At 49.9% G+C, this 20,638-nt stretch overlaps 1 non-coding gene across 1 annotated transcript; it reads left to right on the forward strand.

Annotated features, from left to right (window-relative positions):
* The first annotated feature begins 19,660 nt into the window (after window positions 1-19,660).
* On the forward strand, window positions 19,661-19,762 carry LOC124962550 (U6 spliceosomal RNA). The gene has a single exon (XR_007104552.1). It is a non-coding gene; the product is annotated as a U6 spliceosomal RNA (small nuclear RNA).
* The last annotated feature ends 876 nt before the right edge of the window (window positions 19,763-20,638 follow it).

Below are 20,638 nucleotides of genomic sequence, written 5' to 3' on the forward strand. Positions count from 1 at the left end.
TCATTACTCCAAATCTTGTTTTCCCTAATTTCTTAAATTATGCAACAGTTAAAAAACTGTAATTCCTGCTCCGGAGACCTTAAATGTATTATTACTACTTTTTAAAAATCTCTCCCTCTTGATCTTAATACATACTCTAAGAAGATAAAAAGAAAGACTATGCAAACTAGTTGACTTTGTTCTATCAAGGCAAGAGGTCAGATGGAGAACTTTCCCACTCATTCAATTAGATCAAGCAAAGAAAATAATTAGCGTATAAAATACCTGAAACCATCCACTCTGGTACTGTAATAACACCAGGTAATAACATTCTCCCAACACTTCTTTTAGGACACTCTTGACCTCATTTGGATAATTTAACACCAAAGGAACTTCAAACTTTTTGGCCCCAAACCTAGATTTTCCATAATTCCTGGCCAAGGGATTTCTGTGATTTTTCAACACTAAATATAGAAATAAATTTACATTACCATTTGGCTTATTTTTCAATTTGTCGTTTGTACTAAATTTTAAAAACCACTCTAAATTCCTCTTAATGTTTTATGAGTAGCATTTAGTGCCTGACAGTCTTGTCTTAGGTGTTTATACAACTGACCTGGCCTATATTTCAGAATGATCCAGCACAGCTTGCCATGGCCTTCTTCCAAATAACCATCCCGAGTGTTGTTCAGGAGTGTTCTGCTTCCCCTGGTTTCATGAGGACAGTTCATTTCCAGGATGATTTTGTCAACAAGGGAATGGAGGAATATCAAGGAGAAGAAAACATCTCTGCAAAGCCCCTTGGTCCTTCATTTTCCCAGAATTCTTTCTTGGTAAGCACACAGTGGAGATCACTGAGACTCTGAGATGAACAGAGGTCATAACAAAAGGAGTGTTTGGAGGGTGCCTCTGGGATTCTGCTGGGTTAATAGAAAAGAAGCAACAAAAGTGATATGTCTCCTCATGGTGAGTCTCATGCTGCTTACACCTGAATGCAGTGCTGCGCGCTGTCTGCTTTGTAGTTTTTAAAGGAAGAAAAAGGCAATGAGCCCTCCTCAAGGGGAAACCCCTCCACTGAAATGGGGGAGAGCTGGCTGCCTTCCCCAGCATCCGTGAAAACAGCAACGGCTTGGTGCTCTGCAGTAAGACAGGCTCACAGCCGGCACTGGGAGGACCGGAGGGGCAGCTGGCTCCTCTGCTGGCACCAAGCTCTCCCTGCAGCACAATAAGCTTGCAAGGGCCCCACCACCCTTGGAGGCCTGAGGAACGCAGTCCCCAGAGGCATGGCAAGGGGCTCAGCATTGCAAAGCTTGGAAATGTGGAGGGGAGTTTCAAGTTCAGGTCTGTCTGCCCAAAGCCCGTGATCATTCCACTAAGCATTTTAAACTGTGAAGTGCTCCTCAAATGTGTGAATTATCTATCTATCACTATTATTTCATGTTTGAGTTCTACTAAAGCCATTTGAAAAGATACTTATAAGAATTAGGTAGAGTCTAGAGAACCACTTGACTTAGAGGACTCGAGGACTTCCAAATGGCACCACTAAAGAATTTGAATGAACTGATACAGTACAGGTTGCCAGGAGCCAGCTCAGAAACTGGAGAGAAACACGGGTGTCCCTGTGGATGCCCAACTACAAAGTCCTGTCTGGGGACGGGAGCCCAGGAAAGAGCTGGTTAATATCTGTGCAACACGAGAGGGGGAGAGCCTTCGAGATGTTCCAAGGGACGTCAAGTCCCCATGCCACTGGGGACTGTGTTCCTGGTAGAAAATATCACATGGGTGGAGAGAAACTGCAAAGAAGCAGAAAAGCAGCGACAGAAGAGAAATCAAACTGGGTTTGCAGGGTAACGACCCAGGCCCCGCCACGATCCCAGACAGGCAACCAGACGGGACGAGGGCCTGGCAGGGACCTGGGGGCCTCAGGTCCAGGCATCCACGCGGCCAAGCCCACCATCAGCTGTGCATTGCTGGAGAGGCAGTAGTGACGGCAGTCACACCTGGACCTTCGTTTCATGTCAAACAAGTCAGGTGAGAAGTGACAACAGGGGTGGAGCTATAACCAGAGGAAGACTGGACAAGCCCGAGACTCGACAGACCAGGATGTGCAAACTGAGGAACGGAGGACCTGAGGCATCTTTACGATCACGAAGAGAGCATGACCTTCAAGTCGGAACCACGGGCCGCCCTGAGTGCCTGCTTGGCAAAGCTCTGAGTGCTGTGCTGCAGACAGGAGCGACCCACTCCACCGAGTCGGCAGGAGGTGTTTGGGGGGCTCTTCGGGGGGGTTGTTTATTTTGGGGATTTTTTGGGATTTTTTTTTTTTTTTGGTACCAGGGATTGAACCCAGGGGTGCTTAACCACTGAGCCACCTCCCCAGTCCTTCTAAAAATGTTTTATTAGAGACAGGGTCTCTAGATAGCTATTAATTGGGCATTATTCTGGGCACAAGGAACACACCAGTAAAGAGAGAAGCCAGCCCCTTGCCCTCCCAGAGCTTGTACCCCAATGGGGAGAAACGGAAGCAGGAAATGAACACACACAGCTTGCCCTGCGTAGACGAGGGATGCGGTGGAGAAACAGGTCAGAGAGGGGCAGGGGCTGTCCAGGGAAGTTGCCATTTTAAACAGGGTGACGCTGGTGGGCTGCTGTGGAAGCACAGACTTGGAGGTAAGAGTCTGCCCTGGCGATTCCGGGAGAAGGACTTGCAGGAAGAGCAGTTGGGCAGCAGCTCGGCCACAGGGCAGATCCTGGAGCAGCATGACCCAGCAGGGGCTGGGAGGACGGCCGCGCGAGGCCAGAGCGGTGGCGAGAGTAGGAAGCAGCAGGCGGAGGAGCACAGCTGGGCCAGGAAGGGCCCGGCAGGCTGGGTTCAGAGGTGGAGGGACGCATCCCCACAAGTGCAACAGCCACTGCTGGGTGACAAAGGCCGTGCGGGGTCACCGCAAGAGGCAGAGGCCATCTCAGCCATCCTGACGGGCAGCGAATGGACGGGATGGAGTGGTCAAATCTGGACATATTTTGAAACTGGACTTCCTACTGGATTGAATGTGCAGGGTCAGGGAGAAAGAGGGGACCCCAAGATTTCTTGATCTGCCACTGAGAGGAGAGAGCAGCCAGGACAGAGGGGATCATCTGGTAACTGGGTAGCAACAGGCACGAGGTGGAGACAGAGAGTCACTTCCTGCTCTGCTGTCAGGGGACTGACAGCTCTCTGGAGATGGGCCTGGGTACATGGACGATCCAGGGACATTCTCCCATGATTGGTTTCCAGCAACAGCCTCTCCTGAGATAAGGGCTGCAGTCTAAGGGATTAGCTATCATAACGGATATACCTGGATATAAACCCTGGGTTTGCTGCTTGCGGTCTTATGCAAGTCACTTAACCTCCCCGATTCTGTTTCCTTGCCTGTGAAATGAGGACACTCTTACCTGATAGTCATCTGGAGGCTAAATGAGACCGTGCAGGTAAAGGGTTCAGCATGAAGCGTGCTTGGCATGAAGCACGCTCATGAATACTTGAGATGTCAATAGCCGTGGAGGCCGTAACATGTACAGCCTTGTCATTACTGTGGCTCCCTATCCAAGGGCGATTAAGAAAAGGATCAAGAACTGGGAGTGCAAGCAAGAGCTTGGGGTGTTTCTTTCTGTGCCTGATTTATTTCATTGAAAATACAACATCAGCCAGTTCTGTCCATATTATCACAAATGACCAATTTTATATTTTGAAGTGGCTGAATAGCCTCTCTCATACGTAGAGTCTAGGAAAGTTGGTCTCACAGAAGCAGAGAGCAGGTCACCAGGGCCTAAGGAGGGCAGGAAGGGGGAAGACAGAGGGGTTGATCCACAGCCAGAGTCACCAGGAGGCAGGCGTAGTAAATTCTGGTGTTCTATGCACGGGAGAAGGACTATAGTCAATACTAATTATTGCATATTTCAAAACGGAAAAGAACTTTGGAAGTTTCACCGCAAAGAAATGATCAAACTCTGAGGTAAAGAATATGCTAATTACTCTGATTTAATCATCATACAGTGTATGCACATATCAAAAATCACATAGTATAGTCCAGGAGTACTTGTAATTATTAGTTGATTAAAAATAAAACATTTTTAAGGTTGAGACTACTGAACATCATGTACCTAGGTCAATGCTGGCATGATGGTCACATTGCTCCTGAACTGAGACTTGAGCCCATCTCCAGAGGGCTTACAAGACACTCTTAGGACCACCAAGGTGGCCTCGAACATGTGAGATGCCCTTGAAGCTCTAAAGAAATAAACTGAAGACAAAACCACAAGGGAACACATGACCTCAAAAAGACTAAGGATAAAGGTATAAAGAGGTGAGGAGAGAGTGACTCGAACTCACAGGTGGTAGATGCATAAAGAGAAAGGAAAGCACGGGTTGCTGAGCCCACACCCTCTTGCTCACTCTGGGTTTATTGGGGGACAACATGGTCCACAAACAGAATAGGATCCAGGATCACTGGCCTGGCTAGCACTCATGTGTGCCTATGTTCTGGGGACCTGAGGCCCTGGGTGCTAAGAAGATTCTAGAAGGCATGTTGGAGGAGCACAATGTAGACCTGGGCTGGAAGACCTCCAGGCACCTGCCTCATGGGGACAGGGAGAGCACTTCACACTGTCTTCCGCTGGGATCTGGGCTCTGTGCCGCCTGTTGGGAATTCCATGACGAGCAAGACAGGCATGGCCCCTCTCCTCACCTAACGTATCACCCGTCGAGAGGAGGACACAACAGATCACTTCAGTATAACGAGGCGAGTGCCATCACAAAGAAGAAAAGTCAGAACCAGCAAAACTGATGTGGAAACTTCTACTAAAAGAGGTAAGAGACAGCGACTCCAGCAAACCAAGGGGTGAGCAGTGATGGCGGGAGGGAGGAGCCAGGAGCAGTTAAGAGGGCGCGGGGCCCAGTCCTGGGGCAGCAGGAAACCTCTGCGGACAAGGCTACAGCAAAGCCGGGATCTGAACTGTCTACCATTGTTGCCAAAGAGACGCAGTCGAGCGGCGATGAGAGGAACACCCGACTCTGATTTCTCAGGCCGCGCAGCCGCTGACCTGGCGGAGGCACAGGTGGTGGACCCCCCACACCATCTCCGGGTTGCTTGCAGATCACTGCTGCGATGCAGAATTTAAGGACGGCTGCAAGGAAGAAGGAAACCTGTATCCGCTGTACCACAATATGTTAAACACACTAGGCAACTTGCAAGTAACAGATAATAAATTCAGTAAACAGCAAGATACAATGCATCACAGTCAATGAAATTTCAAGAAAAAGAGATGCGCCATCTGACTGCCCCGGGATGATTTGTAACTTTGATGTTTATGAAATGTCGTGGAGAGAGCAGCACTTCAGAACATCCGCTTCCCTAACTTCCACTGAAATGGAGGATTTTTTACACTTAGGGGTTTAGCTACATTTATTGGCAGCGAGTAGAATTTCCCCAAGTGTGTGTTTCCTCTGAAACCTTATCCTGGATTATTTCTTCCTCCAGGCAAGTAGATCAATTGGAGCAAAACAAGAAGCAATTGTTTGTTAGCTGACATCTCAAATCACTTCGCTTCTGGTTAATAACACAATTTCCCCAACTTATGTTCATGATAGCTTTGATGCTCTACATGTGTAAAGAAGGAATGTTATTAATTTGCCGTGATGTTCATTCCCGCCATGATCTGGACCTGCAGTAAACCCCATGAGCCAACTCCTGAGACTCTGCTAATGGACAAGGCTAATGGAGCATTGCGATTAACAGGGAGGTGGTCTGTGTACCCTTCAGAGGTGCCGAAAGGTCCTGTAGAACATGAGTACTCTGTGAGATGTAAGCAACACTCGACCAGAAAAGGAGGGAGAGGAGAGGGAGAAGGAAAAGCAGGAAAAGGGAAAAGAAGGAAAGAAGGTCAGCCTGGGGATATTTCATGCTCAGATAAATTTCAGAAGCACTTTTTTAATGACAGAACTTCTTGGGCACATTGATGTGTATTGTGAGTCTCCAAGAAATAAATTATTATGCATTTTTAACCTTATATTGCCAAGAATATTTTCCCTGCAGACCCCTAATGGTATAGATCATTACATTTCATGGAGTCAACTTTAAGAAATGGTGTTCTTGGCTATTTCTTCTGCCAGGAGGAGAGCATTCCTCTGCTTTTCACAGTTCTTGGGACATGGTTTTCTGTGCTGTCATATAGCCTACATGAGCTCCCCCCTATTAAACCCTACTCAGCTTGAGGCCCATTATCCATCACCAGTGCCTTTTGGAGTACCTGGCAAAAAGGAGATTATCAGTGCATGTAGTCAGCATTAACACCGTGTACCTTACATTAAATCAATTTTGGTGAGGGCCTCTGTGAAGCCTGGTCTCCTCATCAGTGGGAGAAAGGGGTTTGTCTAGTTCTGTCAGAGTCCTGACAGCTCTAATCTTTTATTCTGCCACCTCAGAGGGGCTCAGAACCATCACGCAGAGGAGGCCCATCCCACAGAATGACAAGAGGACTACTGGAGAGATGAGTATCGGGAATGAATGTTCCGGAGTTGAAGAACTCGCCCTGCTAGTGCCTCCTCAGCGTAACCATGTAGTGTCCGTTAGTCCTTCTGCGTTTTCTTCTCAAGAATAAGCTGTGGAAGTGTGCCGGATGCTTCCTTTCCGGCTGAGCCATCAGTTCTGGCTACAAAATGCACGCTGCCTTGGTGACCAAACTATAGCTCTTCTCGTGGGGAGCTGGTGTCTCTGCTAACAAGTGGGCTGTAGAGTGTATTAGGAACAGTGCCTGTTTATTCACAGCAATTTTCTGCTAGAAATGGTCGACTCAATAGCTTTCCTGCTTTCTCCCAGTAAAATGTTTCTCTTCAAACCACTCAAGTATTTCACGAAGCTTGTCAACCTTACCTTTCATGATTACATCATCTTTGAGGACTCGTTCTTAAACACAGAACGGTTTCTGAAGATTTGGATCTAGAAAAAATAAATCGCCTGTCTCCTTTCTGCTCTTACAACATGCCATACAGCATGGGAGACCCTAAGAACTCTAAGAAATGACCAGAAGTGACCCTGCAGGCAAGCAATCAGGTATCCCAGAATCCAGCGTTGGCACCTTCTGCCTGGAGAGGCAGATCCCACGGCTTGAGGACTCGGACCTAACACTGCCCCACCTTGAGTTGTCACTCCCTACCTGTGCCTCTGACCCACAATCAGAGTTCCCATGACATCCTCCCCCCAATTAATAGCTCAAACCACTCACAGGACTCAGGAAAGCACACAATCCCTGGCTCGTCATAACAGATATTACAGAGGATGCAGAGAAATTGACATGGGGCTTCCACGCTCTCCCGGCACACCCCTCCAGGACCCTGCACAGGTTCAGCGATCCAGAAACTCTATCAGGACTGCCTTCCCGTTTTCTACAGGGACTGCACTTTCCAGGATGACTGCTAGTCGCTGGGTGGAGTCGTCTGTCAATTTGTGGGCTTCCTGGCCTTTCTGAGCTACGGTCCTCCCCCAGGGGTAGTTAAAGCAAAGTTCAGAGATAAAGCTCTGTTCCCCACCTGTGCCACTTCTGGAAGATGGGGACTACATAACATGGCAGCTCCTTCCCTAAGAAAGCGCTAGTTCTGAGTGGTGGGTCGTACTGCCCAGGGCTACAGCAGACCCCTCGGGTTCACGGTCACCTCCTTCCTGAGTTCTTATCTTGTGGATTCAGAGTATGAAAGCCACAGCCCATGACAACTGAGCATAAGGGTAGGGTTTCTAGAAGGACAGGATCTCTTACAGTCCACAGGTACAAATAGCAGGTTTTCTCCCTCCAAGTGTGCTTTAGGGGTTTATAGAGCACTTAGGTCGCTGCTATTGGTCCAAATGTAAGCTAATTAGGGCTTAGAAGCCTATTAACACTTTTGATCGATTCTGGAGTCCTAACTTTCATTCGAGTCGGCCCCGCTTCCATTTCCTCCTGGCAGGTCAGGAAGGGAGGTTGAGGTCCTGGTGCGGCTGCAGCACTGCCAGGCGGGCTTCTGCAGCAGGCGTCAGTACTGTGCCCAGGCCTGGGGGTCGAAGGGTGGAGGGCTGGTGCACCTAGGCTCCCCCAGAGCTGGCTCGCTGTGCCTGCACAGGACCCGTCGGCCGCTGGGTGGCTTGGCAGTCAGGTAGCTTTGTCACCAGAATCTTAGGGACGGAAGCAGAGCCAGTCATCCTGCAGCTCACACAGGTTCTGGACCCTAGTCCGCGCCTTGGGGTGAGCAGTGTCTGGGCCTGCAGCCGCTCTGTCCCCTGGCTCCTCCTTGGTTGGCCACATGTCATGATGAAGGACTGAGGTTTCTGAAGGACTCATGCTGACAGTGTTGGGGTGGCAGGAACTGACTGGGGTCTGGGGGTTGCTATACCATACGTGGTGACACCAACGATCTGTTGTCAAAAAACTGTAACCAACCATCCCCGGACTTGGAGTCTTCAAACAACAGCCACGTGTCACTCTTCTCCAGGTGGTGGCTGAGCGGGTGGCTCTGCTCTCGGATGTGCTCACTCCAGTCTGAGAACAGCTGGGTGCTGGGGCTCTGACCACAGTGGCTGGCCTTCTTAGTGTTGGGCACCAGTGGGTGTCATCTGGCTCACTCCAGGAGGTCTCCCCTTGGCTCTTACCCACATAGTCCCCTTCTCCAGCATGCTGGCTGGTCACACCAAGGCAGAGGTCCAGCAGAGCAAGAGTGGGAGGTCTCAGCCCCACATGAGCTCACTGTCACTTGTACCACATTCTAATGGCCAAGCCAAGTCACTCACTAGGGCTCTCCCAGAATTAAAAAATTAAAAAGGAGTGAGATGGAATCTTAGAGTTTTGATTTGCATTTCTCTAATTGCAAGAGATGATGAACATTTTTTCATATGTTTGTGATCGATTCTATTTCTTCTGTGAAGTGTTTGTTCAGTTCCTTAGCCTATTTATTGATCAGGTTGTTTTTATTTTGGTGCTTTTTTGAGTTCTTTATATATCCTAGAGATTAGTCTCTATCTAAGGTGCTCCCATTCTGTAAGTTCTCTCTTCAAATTATTGATTGTTTTCTTTGCTGAGAAGAAGCTTTTTAGTTTGAATCTATCTCACTCCAGTCAGGAAGGGCAATTATCAAAAATATAAGCAATAATAAGTGTTGGCAAGGATGTGGGGAAAAAGGCATACCCATACATTGCTGGTGGGACTGCAGATTGGTGCAACCACTTTGGAAAGCAGTATGGAGATTCCTAGGAAAACTAGGAATGGACCCACCATTTGACCCAGCTATCCCACTCCTCTGTTTAGACCAAAAGGACTTAAAATCAGCATACTACAGTGACACGGCTACATCAATGTTTATAGCAGCTCAATTTATGAGAGCAAAACTATGGAACCAACTTACATGTCCTTCAACAGATGACTGGATAAAGAAAATGTGGTATATATACACAATGGACTATTACTCAGCCTTAAAGAAGAATGAACTTATGGCATTTGCAGGTAAATGGAGGGAAGTGGAGAATGTCATGCTAAGTGAAATAAGCCAGTTCCAAAAAACCAGAGGTCAAATGTTTTCTCTGATAAGTGGATGCTGATCCATAGTGGGTTGTGGGTAGGGAAGAATGAACTTTGGATTGTAGAGAGAGGAGTGAGGGGAGGGGTAGGGCAGTGGGGATGGGAAAGATGGTAGTTAGACAGACATTATTACCTTATATACATGTATGAAAAAATTGTTTTAATATTTATCATTGTTAAAAAAAATAAAAATAAAATAAATACATTTTAAAAGTAAAAATAAATAAATAAATAATTTAAAAGGTAGGAAACGACCACCTCTTAGAGGCAGAATTTGCAAGGGTATGTTGCAAGGACAGGTTTTTAAAATTTGCTACCTTGTGTTGCGGCAAAATATACATAGCATAGCTTTCTATTTTGATTATTTTAAGGCATATTGTTCAGCGGTATTAAAAGTTAATACTTTGTTCAAGAGTCACCACATCTAACTTAAGCCAAGCTCTCGTCCCAGGGCTGGGCTGGAGCCTGAGGCTAGGGGCCAGGGTGGAGGCGAACCAGGACATAAAGACCCCTCACCCGTTGCGGCCTGGCCCAGGTCTTGTGTAGAGGCCTGCTCCATGCCCACCTCTGCCCAGAAGCCCCCAGGGCTATACCTCCTGGGAGGCTGAATTGCAGGAGCAAGGCGAGCAAACCAAAGTGGGCCGGGGAGTGGAAGCTCAGACTCGGGGTTAACCAAAAGCATCAGGTTTCCAAACCTAATTACCATGCATTTGGGCCCACAGTGTTGGCCCTTTTTCCAATCCTGATTTGCACAAATGCGGACAAAAAGCGTTGACCCAGGTGCTCCACAATCCCCAGCGAGGCGCCGACTTGCTCTGGTGTTCTCCTTGGCTTGTCTGTCCACCCTTCTCTTCACTGATGTGGGAGGAAGTCTGTGGTGGCAGGCCGTGTCTTGTGGGCATAAGAGCGGGCGCAGCCCTGCGGGGCTGTCACAGGACACTGCGGCAGAGGGCGTGGCTCTGTGCTGCGGGCTGCAGCGCAGAGGAGCTGCTGCACTGAGTCCCCAGAGTTCCAAGGGCCACAAGACGCAGGGCACCACGCGCGAGGGCTGCAAGGCTGAGGGACCTCGCAGGAGCAGAGGCCGCCGCAGTGCTCGCGGATGAGCATTGTGAGGCCCTGAGCTCCACCGAGAGCCGCTCGGTCTCTGCAGCGTGGAGAGCCTGGCGCTGCGGGCTCTGGCCCTCTGTGATGCCCGCGGGCCTGCCCCGCTGTCATGAGCACTGCTAGAACAGCCTCCTGGGTGGAGGCCGCTGTGTGCGCACGACCCTCTCGCCCGCGGAGGCGGAGGATCAGGCCTGTCTCAAGCTCAGTTTCCCTGGAGTCTTTATCTTCTGGAAGGCACTAGGCCGTAACTTGACATTTCCTTGCTTCCCTGCCCTGACACCCACCGTCCTACTTCCTGTCTTCAGTGAGCTTTGACTCCTGCTTCACGTGGGCGGAGTCACACAGGGCTTTTGTTCGTGAGTGATTGTCCTGTTTCACTAGCCCAGGGCTCTCAAGCTCCGCCCACGAGGTGTGTGTGAGAGTATTCCTCCTTTCTAAAGCCCAGTGACGTCCCACCCGCCTGCAGACACGTGCACCGCACACGCACTCAGACACGTGCACCGCACACGCACTCCGTGCTACAGGTCGGTGAGCACTTGGGTGGCTTCCACCTGCTAGCTGTTGAGTTGTTCTAGGGTGAACCTGGCTGAGCAAGTCTCCGAAGCGCTGCTGTCGGTTTTCTTAGATGTCTATCCAGAAGCAGAGTTGCTGGATCACATGATCCTCATTACTCTTCAGAGGAAGGGGCGAACTTTCCACAGCAGTAATGTCGCTTTACATTCCCGCCAACAGTGCCTGACAGTCCGGTTTTTCCAGCATTTACTTTTTCTTCTTGGTGCTAGAGATGGAACCCAGGGCCACATGCACATCCCCATGTTTAATAGTGTTGAGCATGTGTTTAGGGACACCTGTCTGGAGAAAAGTCTACTTGTGTCCTTACATTGAGTGGCATGGCTGTTGAGTTCACTTGCACACCGTGTCTGCTGAGGGAGTGGGCTCCGCATCAAGGACTCAGTGGAGGAGCAACTGCCTGGATTTTGCAGCCCAGGCTCCCTTTCTTGCTCTTGGGATAGTTTCTGTCCCCAGGGAGCTTTGCTCTCAGCAGGGGCACTAGTCCGACCCCAGGTTTCCACAGAATGGCCAGGCAGTGGCAGGACCTCAGCTCCCCTGAAACAGTCCTGGAAACGAAAAGGATGAGACGAGACGGGTTTCAGGTGCTCAGTGGGCCGTGATGTCGGTCAGAGATGGACGGTGCTCCCTGTGCTGGGGTGCGCTGGTCTGGGGAGAGCTGCAGCATCTCAAGGTACCTTGGATACGACCATAAGGGACTCTTCTGGAGAGATCAGTTCATCTCCAGTGGCAGCTGGAACCTATTAAAATGCCATTGTCGATTCACCCCAGATTCACCTCAAGTCTGAGCTGTGGCACTGGGAAGAATATGATGTGTAGTTCCCTGTCCGGTGGCCTTTGGATACTCCGTAATTGCTGTGAGCACTCGGCACTGAGGCTCTTTGAGCCTGAGGTGGGAAAGCTTCCAGCCAGAACCGTGAGAGCTGAGTTCCGTAAGAGCGGCCCAGGAGGTGCACGAGACTGAAAAGAGGGTGGGATGTGCGTGACCTGTCCACTTACGTCCCTGTTTAACGTGCTCATCTCAGCTCAGAGCGATGTCGCGTGATTCTGCCGTGCACAGGTGCTGGGGCCCTGAGCTGAGCAAAGCCGGTTCTCTCCCTGTGGAGAGGTGGGCACATACCATTGAACATGCTGCACCAGCTCAGCAATGGGTGGACTGTCACGTGGGCACTGAGGGCAGGCGATGCCGGGCAGATCAGGGAGCTCCATCCACGGAGCAGCTGGGCTGGGTCTTGGGGGTAAGGTTCGTCTCGACCTCTGGCCACTGGATGGACACTTCAGCCTGAACGCACCATCTCGGTCATGAATTCCAACCTCTGCGGGAGGCGGGGGTGGTTCCCAAAGAGCAAAGCCTCGCTGTGGCCAGCACAGGGAATAGCCGTGCCGGGGGCAGCTGGAGATATAAGTGGATCGAGGTGTGGGCCAACACCTTGGAACCGCCCCAAGGAGCCCAGGGAGCTACTTACACGAGCGCCTTAGCCAGCGTGCCCTGTGCGTGGGCAGCATGCAGCAGGGGCCGATGGAGCTTGCCGGGAAGGCCTTTCCTGGCACGAGAACCCCCTGCCAGACAGCAGACACCTCGTCCAGTCGTTGGGCAGTTGCTTTAGCCTGGGGGCCGTGGGGATTTGGGATTGTCCCAGGGCTCCCAAGCTGCTGGGGAGCACCAACAGATGCACGGCTTCGGGCCCCGGTGAGTCAGCTGCTCAAGCGAGGGCGGCGCGTCCATGGGCTGGGGGCCGTTAGCGTGCGGGAAGGGCCACTCGTGTGCACACTCCAGCGTTTGGGGGAAGACTGCCCCGGTCCCCTGATCCCAGGCTGGATCTATGTAGGGGAAGTGAGGACCAAGGACAAGGCGGGGCCCCCGTCAGGGTCTGAAGGCAGCATGGGCCTGGTCCTGAGAGGCTGTTACAAGGGCCAGAGTTGGATAATGAGAGGAAAAGAGGTGAATCCACGGTGATTGCTCACTGGAAAATGAGCTCGACGGTTCCAGCGCTCTAATTCTAAGTGTGTGTGAGCTACTTCTAACATAACTTTAGTGATGGACATCGTCACATTCAGCCATTTCCTTTGCACAGGCCAGAAGTCGACTCTGGCAATAAAAGACATTTCCTCCCCTGCTTCCCGCCTCCCCCCATATTGGGATTCCTGTATGATTTCTAAGGGAAGGACACCTAGAGACAACCGTCCCATTGGGTTATATACACTTGTTCCTCTTATTTCTAGATTTTCTCTGATATGAAGTAGAATAAGTGGCGAGGGCCTCTACCCTTTCTGCACATTCCTGAGGGTCCTGCAAGACCCTCTCCAGTAATTACATTTGTTGGCATGCATCACCCTCTCCCACCACCACCACCACTGCCCGGGTCTAACAGGACCAGCTCACGTGGCTCAAGGTAGGCTCTTACAGCTCAGTGTAGAAGTCAGTGACAGAAGCTTTGGGGAGAACAGGAAAACCAGGGCGTCAGTGAAACTGGAGTTTTGAGATGCCACTTAGTGCACAGCTGGGCAGGCGGGGCCTCCACAAGCCGCAGGTCTCTGCAGCTAAAGGTGTAAAACCTTTCAGTGTGGGGGCCACACTCTCCAGTGTTGCAGCAATCCCAGCCGCTCACTGTCAGTTTCTTATCTTGTGAACTTGAAGAATGAAGTCCATGGAGCAGGATGAGTCAGCAAGAGCTTAGGATTCATTGAAAAGTAAACGGAACTCCTCGCACTCCATCAGAAAACCCAACATGAGGTTTTCCCTCCAAGTGTGCTGAGGGGTTCAAACAGCGCGTGGTTCACTGCTGTTGGTCTAAACTTTCGCTAACTAGGATTTGAAAAAGTAGCGATGCTAGGGGTCCAAGCTAATTAGGACTTGGAAATGTCTAAAGCTCTTGGTCAACTCTTGAGTCCCAACTTCCATGCAGATCTGCCCCACTTCCATTTTCTTTGTGCAGGTCAGGAATAGGAGGGCCCTGGTCAGTCTTGCTTGCCGGTTCCGGGCAACAGCTCTGCGTGGGGCAGGATTCTGCAGCAGGCACTATACCATGCCCAGTCCTGGCCACCAAAGGGTGACAGGTGGACACTTTGACTCACAGCACCTCAGGACCGCCATGCGGGCCTCACTGGCCCAAGGCCATGTTTGCTGCAGGTGCCCAACCCACCTGGCTGCCAATCTGCCATGAATTCAGAACCAGACTGAGCGCAGCTCTGCCGCTCCTACCACTTCTGGACAGCGGCACAGCTTGGCAACTGGGGAGCTGTGTCAATGGGACAGACCCCTCTGGGTTGAGGAGGGTTTGGGCCTAATATCAGGCCAGGGTAGGCCAGAGAATTTCTTTTGTCCAGATCTAAAACAGAAAGGTGGAAGAGGATGGCCTGCCTTGGGAACAGAGCTATCAGCCAGGAACTGTGGATGAAAACTAAAACGAAAAGTATCATCGTATCACGTCAAAAAGATGCTTATCTAATTTACTCCAACTGCGCCCGAGCTCCGATCTGCAAAATATAACCACATGAATATGCTGTATCCAGACACACAGCACCCAGGGGGCTCACCAGGGGTAAGAGTTCCTATTACTACTAGCATTAGAACATCTCCTGTAAGGGCCGAGGTGCTCGTAAACACCCCGGCGTCGTCCCTGGCCCCCATGGGAAGACACGGGCCGAGCACACCATTGCCCAGTTTCACAGTGGTGGGGAGCAAAGTTGTGGAGGCAAAGTGATCGCCTTCAAGGTTTCCCCAGTGCCCACTCTGTTGGGGAGTAAAAGAGGCCTGGCTTCCAGACAGACTGGTAAGACTGTTCTCTCCAATTCAGTTCCATTCACAGGACAAGAGAGCAAGCAATTGAGCACCTGGGTCACCAACGCGTCCAGCATGATGTCGCACAGCAGCATTAACCCAGTTGAGTATGAACTGACTATTCTTACCAAGCACGGTGCCTCCCACGCCCCAGACAAATGTCTACATGAAAAGAGAATAAAATTGCAAAGATAGCACGGTACTCATTGATTTATTTCATCAACACACGAGGGAATAAAGGTAGCTGCATCGCACTCCTAGGAATGGCCCTTAGCTCTTGGGAAGAAGGAAGAAGAGCCCAAACGTACCGATAGGCATACTGCACCAATGCACTTCCTCCGACTACTCTCTGAAAGAATTTAAGTCTCTGAGGAAAACGCCCGCTAAATGCTGAAAGGTGACCCCACAGCACCTCAGCCATGGACACCTTCTCTTACACTGAAGCGTCAGAGCTGAGCGAGAGGTACGCTCTCCCCAAGCCCCGGCTGATGCGCAGACCCTGGTGAGAGCACTCTCCCACCGGTGGCCGCCAGGGTCAGCTAGAAGCCACGCCCGCCTGCAGAGAGGAATGCAGTCCAGCCCTGTGTGACCAGCGCCCGTGGCCTTGCTGCGTTCTCACAAAGAAGCAAGCCCATCAGCAATCAGTCCCGCGCGCTCAGCAGGGCCGGCTCTTCAGCGCTGCCGTCTTACAACCAGGAGAGGAAACTCGGGAAGGAGAAACCAGAGCGTCCACCTCGACAGAGCGGCCCTGGGTTGTACTCTCGCTCTTCTCGAGAACATGAGATGACCACAGCTGCCCTCCACCAGCGCTTTGCTGGGGCAGAACACCTCCCGCCGCTTTCTCAGTGAGAACTGGGGACCGGACCAGGGCTGCCCCACCACTGAGCTACAGCCCCAGTCCCTTTCCTTTTAAGCCTGGGGGTCGGTGACATGGGAAAGCATTTGATTAGGGAGCAAAACCTGCAGTGGGCCTGGTTCTGAATTTATGAAAACATGAATTCAAGTCCCACCTGTGAAGGGGAGAACGGAACACCTGGTGTTTCTACAAAGCTCTTTAAGCTCATTATGAGACAAATGAGGGAACCCTGGTTACCTGCACTATCAATGCCGTAAGCCTGGCAGGTGAGGATTTGAATTCAGGTCCCCTGATGCAAAGAAGGAAAAAACGGAAGAGAGAAATAATAGGCGTATTTGACCTTTGAAGAGCTGACAGTTTCAGGATCTGGCCTGAATAAGCTTATTTGTATCATCTCATTTTCTTTAAGGAAAGGGACAAAAATAACAAGAATGTGGAAAAAGGAAAAATAATAAAGCATGAGGGCAGCAGGCGGGCAGCAGGAACGTCAGGTCTGGGGAACGGGCTCGCCTGGCACCTGGCCGAGCACTTCCCAAAGTCCAGCCACCGGCCCACACACGGGAAAGCCGACGATCTGACCATGGCCTCCCGGTCGCAGCCTCCCACAACGCCCTCGGGCCTCCTTGCCTGCTGCCTCGGCTGACCTGGTGTCCGACCCCCAGTGCTCCAGGCAACACCCAGCCTGGGGTGCTCCTAACTGTGCAGCTGCAGGGCTCTCTCCCGCCTGCTCCGGCCTCCTCTGAGGTCACCTCTCGGAGCGCCCGGCCGCCCTGCTTCCCTGGACCCCACACGGCTGCTCTGCTCTGTTCTGCCCTCCTCGCTCGCCACATCTAACACCCCATTTTCCTCATTTTTGGCGAGCTCCACCCCTGCTCCGAGGCCAGCGTGAGCGCCTGGGTCTTCTGTCCATGTTGCTCCTTGTGTCCCTCGTGCTTGGAAGGCCTTTGTCACACGGTAGGCATTAGATGGACTTTATGGAGTGAATGAAGAGGGCGGACTGCTAACGGCCTCCAGGTCCTTCCGAGCCTCTCCCCGGACTCAGCCTCTCAATCAGCGACAACGTTTCCAGCACCCCTTGCAGCTTGGGGACTAGGGGCAGGAGTATGTGTGCCTTGAATCCCAGATCAGCAGCAGCAGGAAGCAGACAGAAAACCATGCCGACCCCTGGAAGCACGTCTCACAGGCCTGCTGTGCCTGGGGACGAACACTGGGCAAGACACACCTGCTCCCTGCAGTCCAGGCCAGCAGCGGGGAGGACAAAGTCCGCTGACCCCTGCCCCCACCAGATTGAAATGCCACCTGTAATTAGTAATACTCACATGTTCCTGCAGTGTCTCCAGACTTCCCTGGGGCTCCCTCGATTCGCCTGGGTGCCCCGGCACCAGTGCTGGAGCCGCCATGCTACACTCTCAGGCTGAGCACCCCCTTCACATGCTCTCACAACACTCCTCATGAGTCTTACGCAAGGATGCATCTTGGAAATGCCACCTATGAAATAGTATTCAGCTCTGAAGAGGAAGGGAATCCCGCCACTTGAACAACACCACGGATGAAACCGGAGGACGTCTTGCTAAGAGAAATAACCCAGACGCAGGACAAGTGTGCAATCTCGCTTGTACTGTGATGGGCTGACAGATCTGACTCCATGAGAATGTTCTAGGCCAGACTATAGGGAAATGACTAAACAGACTCCATTTTTCTCTGAGACTCCATGTTATGTAGGAAATAAGCTTCTCCCTTGGGAACACCCCGCCTCTGTGCCCATCATCAGTTACTTAGTGTGACATGTTTAACAATACAGAATGACAATTCCTATGTAAAGAAACATTGCTCTTTTGATTCCTATTGCTCCTAAACAATGTACCATGTGAACAGTGATTGTGTGGATGTTAGCAACCATTCTTCAGTTTGTACCTAGGTAAGGGTCATTTTGACCCACTTGCCCCTCTGTTGATGATCTCATGATGTTAGTTTGTAATTTCGAATCATAGCAACAGACACTTATGATTAATGTGATTTTTGGTATAAGAACTCCTGCAACCCTGTGGTCGGGGCTGTTCTCCCAATAGCCATTTTTGGGGCATTGTGTGAGACAGTCAGCGGCTGGCTTAATAAAGACTCTCAAATTTGGACTTCTCAGTGTGATCAGTCTGTTCTTAAGTTGTGCCCCATAACAGTACATGGCATCTCCAAATGTTCAGAGAGTTGCCAGCAGGATGAGGCTGGGGGACATGGGGAAAAGCTGGCCCGGGGTAAGGGTGCTGTGTTAGTCAGCTCTCCATTATGGAAACAAGAGACCTGCAGTCATTAAACAGGACCGTTTACCTTGGCTCACAGTTTCAGAAGTCCATGCTTGGCAGGTCCTATTACTCCCGGGGCTGTGACAAGGCAGTAGGTAGCGTTGGAAAGCACCGCGGAGGAAGCATCACTCCCGGCAGCTGGGAAGCAAAAAGACAGGAAGAGAAATCCATATGTAACAGAATGAAACTAAACCCATATCTCTCACCCTGCACCAAACTCAACTCACAATGAATCAAGGACCTCGGAATCAGACCAGAGACCCTGCATCTTATGGAAGAAAAAGTAGGTCCAAACCTTCAACTTGTTGGCTTAGGATCAGACTTCCTCAACAGGACTCCCATAGCACAAGAAATAAAAGCAAGAATCAATAACTAGGATAGATTCAAACTAAATAGCTTTCTCTCAGCAAAGGAAACTATCAGCAATGTGAAGAGAGAACCTACAGAGTGGGAGACTATCTTTGCCACTCATACTTCAGATAGAGCACTAATTTCCAGAATCTATAAAGAACTCAAAAAACTCAACACGAAGAATACAAATAACCCCATCAACAAATGGGCTAAGGATATGAACAGACACTTCACAGAAGAAGATCTACAAGCAATCAACAAACATATGAAAAAATGTTCAATATCTTTAGTAATAAGAGAAATGCAAATCAAAACTACACTAAGATTCCATCTCACCCCAATTAGAATGGCGATTATCAAGAATACAAGCAACAATAGGTGTTGGAGAGGATAGTGGGGCTGCAAATTAGTGCAGCCACTCTGGAAAGCAGTGTGGAGATTCCTTAGAAAACTTGGAATGGACCCACCATTTGACCCAGCTATCCCACTCCTTGGCCTATACCCAAAGGATTTAAAATCAGCATACTACAGAGATACAGCCACATCAATGTTCATAGCTGCTCAATTCACAATAGCCAGACTGTGGAACCAACCTAGATGTCCTTCAATTGATGAATGGATAAAGAAACTGTGGTGTATATATATATATATATATATATATACACACACACAATGGAATATTACTCAGCTATAAAGAATAATAAAATTATGGCATTTGCAGGCAAATGGATGAAATTGGAGAATATCATGTTAAGTGAGATAAGCCAATCTCAAAAATCCAAAAGATGAATGATCTCACTGATAAGCAGATGATGGCACGAAATGGGGGGTGGGAGGGGGGCAAGAATGGAGGAAGGAGGGACTGTATAGAGGAAAAAGAGAGGTGGGAGGGGTCGGGGGAAAGGAAATAAATAACGGAATGAATCAAACATCATTACTCTATGTAAATGTATGAATATGCAAATGATATGCTGTTACTTCATGTATGAAACAATATGTATCCCATTTGTTTCAATAAGAATAAATTTTAAAAAGATATCTGAAAAAAAAAAAAAAGACAGGAAGAGGCGGGGCCCCACCTCCGGCTCAGCAGACACCTCTGGTGACCTCACTTCCTCCCACCAGGCCCCACCTCTTCAGGCACTGGCTTTGGCAGCAGGTGTACCAAGGCTGCAGCGACACAGAGAAGATTAGCGTGCCCTGCGCAAGGAGGACACACAAATTCACGAAGCGTTCCATGTTTTTTAATAATAGTAACTGCGTAAATGGCAGAAAGATCAATAGAGGGAAGGAAGCAGGCGGTGGGGAGAGGGAAGGAGAAAGAGAGGTACTAGGGTCTACATTAGAATAAGATATATTCCATGCTTGTATAATTATGTCAAAATGGATTCTACTGTTAGGCATAACTAAGAAAATCAATAAAAATAAATTAAATAAATCAGTTTTCTTTTTAAATGTCCTACCTCCCAAAAGCAACACAAGCTGGTGACCAAGCCTTTAGCACAGGGCCTTTGGGAGACACTTGTCCAAACCAAAGCACGCTATGAACTTTTAGTTATAGGGTGAAAAGCTCTGTAGATGTAAGGCACAGCGTGGGTGGTGACGGATGTGTGAGCTGATTTAATGGTGACAGTCCTTGTGCAGTGTGTGTGTGTGTGTGAGTGTGTGAGTGTGTGTGAGTGTGTGTGTGAGTGTGTGAGTGTGTGTGTGAGTGTGTGAGTGTGTGTGTGTGAGTGTGTGAGTGTGAGTGTGTGTGTCTGTGGGTGTGGGTGTGAGTGTGTGTGTGTGTGTGTGAGTGTGTGTGTGTGATATATAAAACCATCACATTGTACGCCTTGAATGCATGCAATCTTTATTTCTCAAACTTTTAAAAAAATATTATTAGGCACCAGTTTAGAAAACAGACTTGGGGGGAGAAAAAAATTAAAGTCGATCCAGTTAAGAAGTGAGGGCAGCAGTGGCCACTCCGAGGGTAAGAGATCGTCCTCCCTTCCGCCAGGCTTTGATGTTGACGTCACTCGATATGAAGAGGTTGGGACGGATTCGGAAGGTAGTCAGAACTGCAGCCTGATTTGGTGACCTAGGGGCAATGGCAGGTGGGATAGGGTCATTCTCAAAATT

Source organism: Sciurus carolinensis, chromosome 12 (assembly GCF_902686445.1).
Source record: "Sciurus carolinensis chromosome 12, mSciCar1.2, whole genome shotgun sequence".
Taxonomy (NCBI): domain Eukaryota; kingdom Metazoa; phylum Chordata; class Mammalia; order Rodentia; family Sciuridae; genus Sciurus; species Sciurus carolinensis.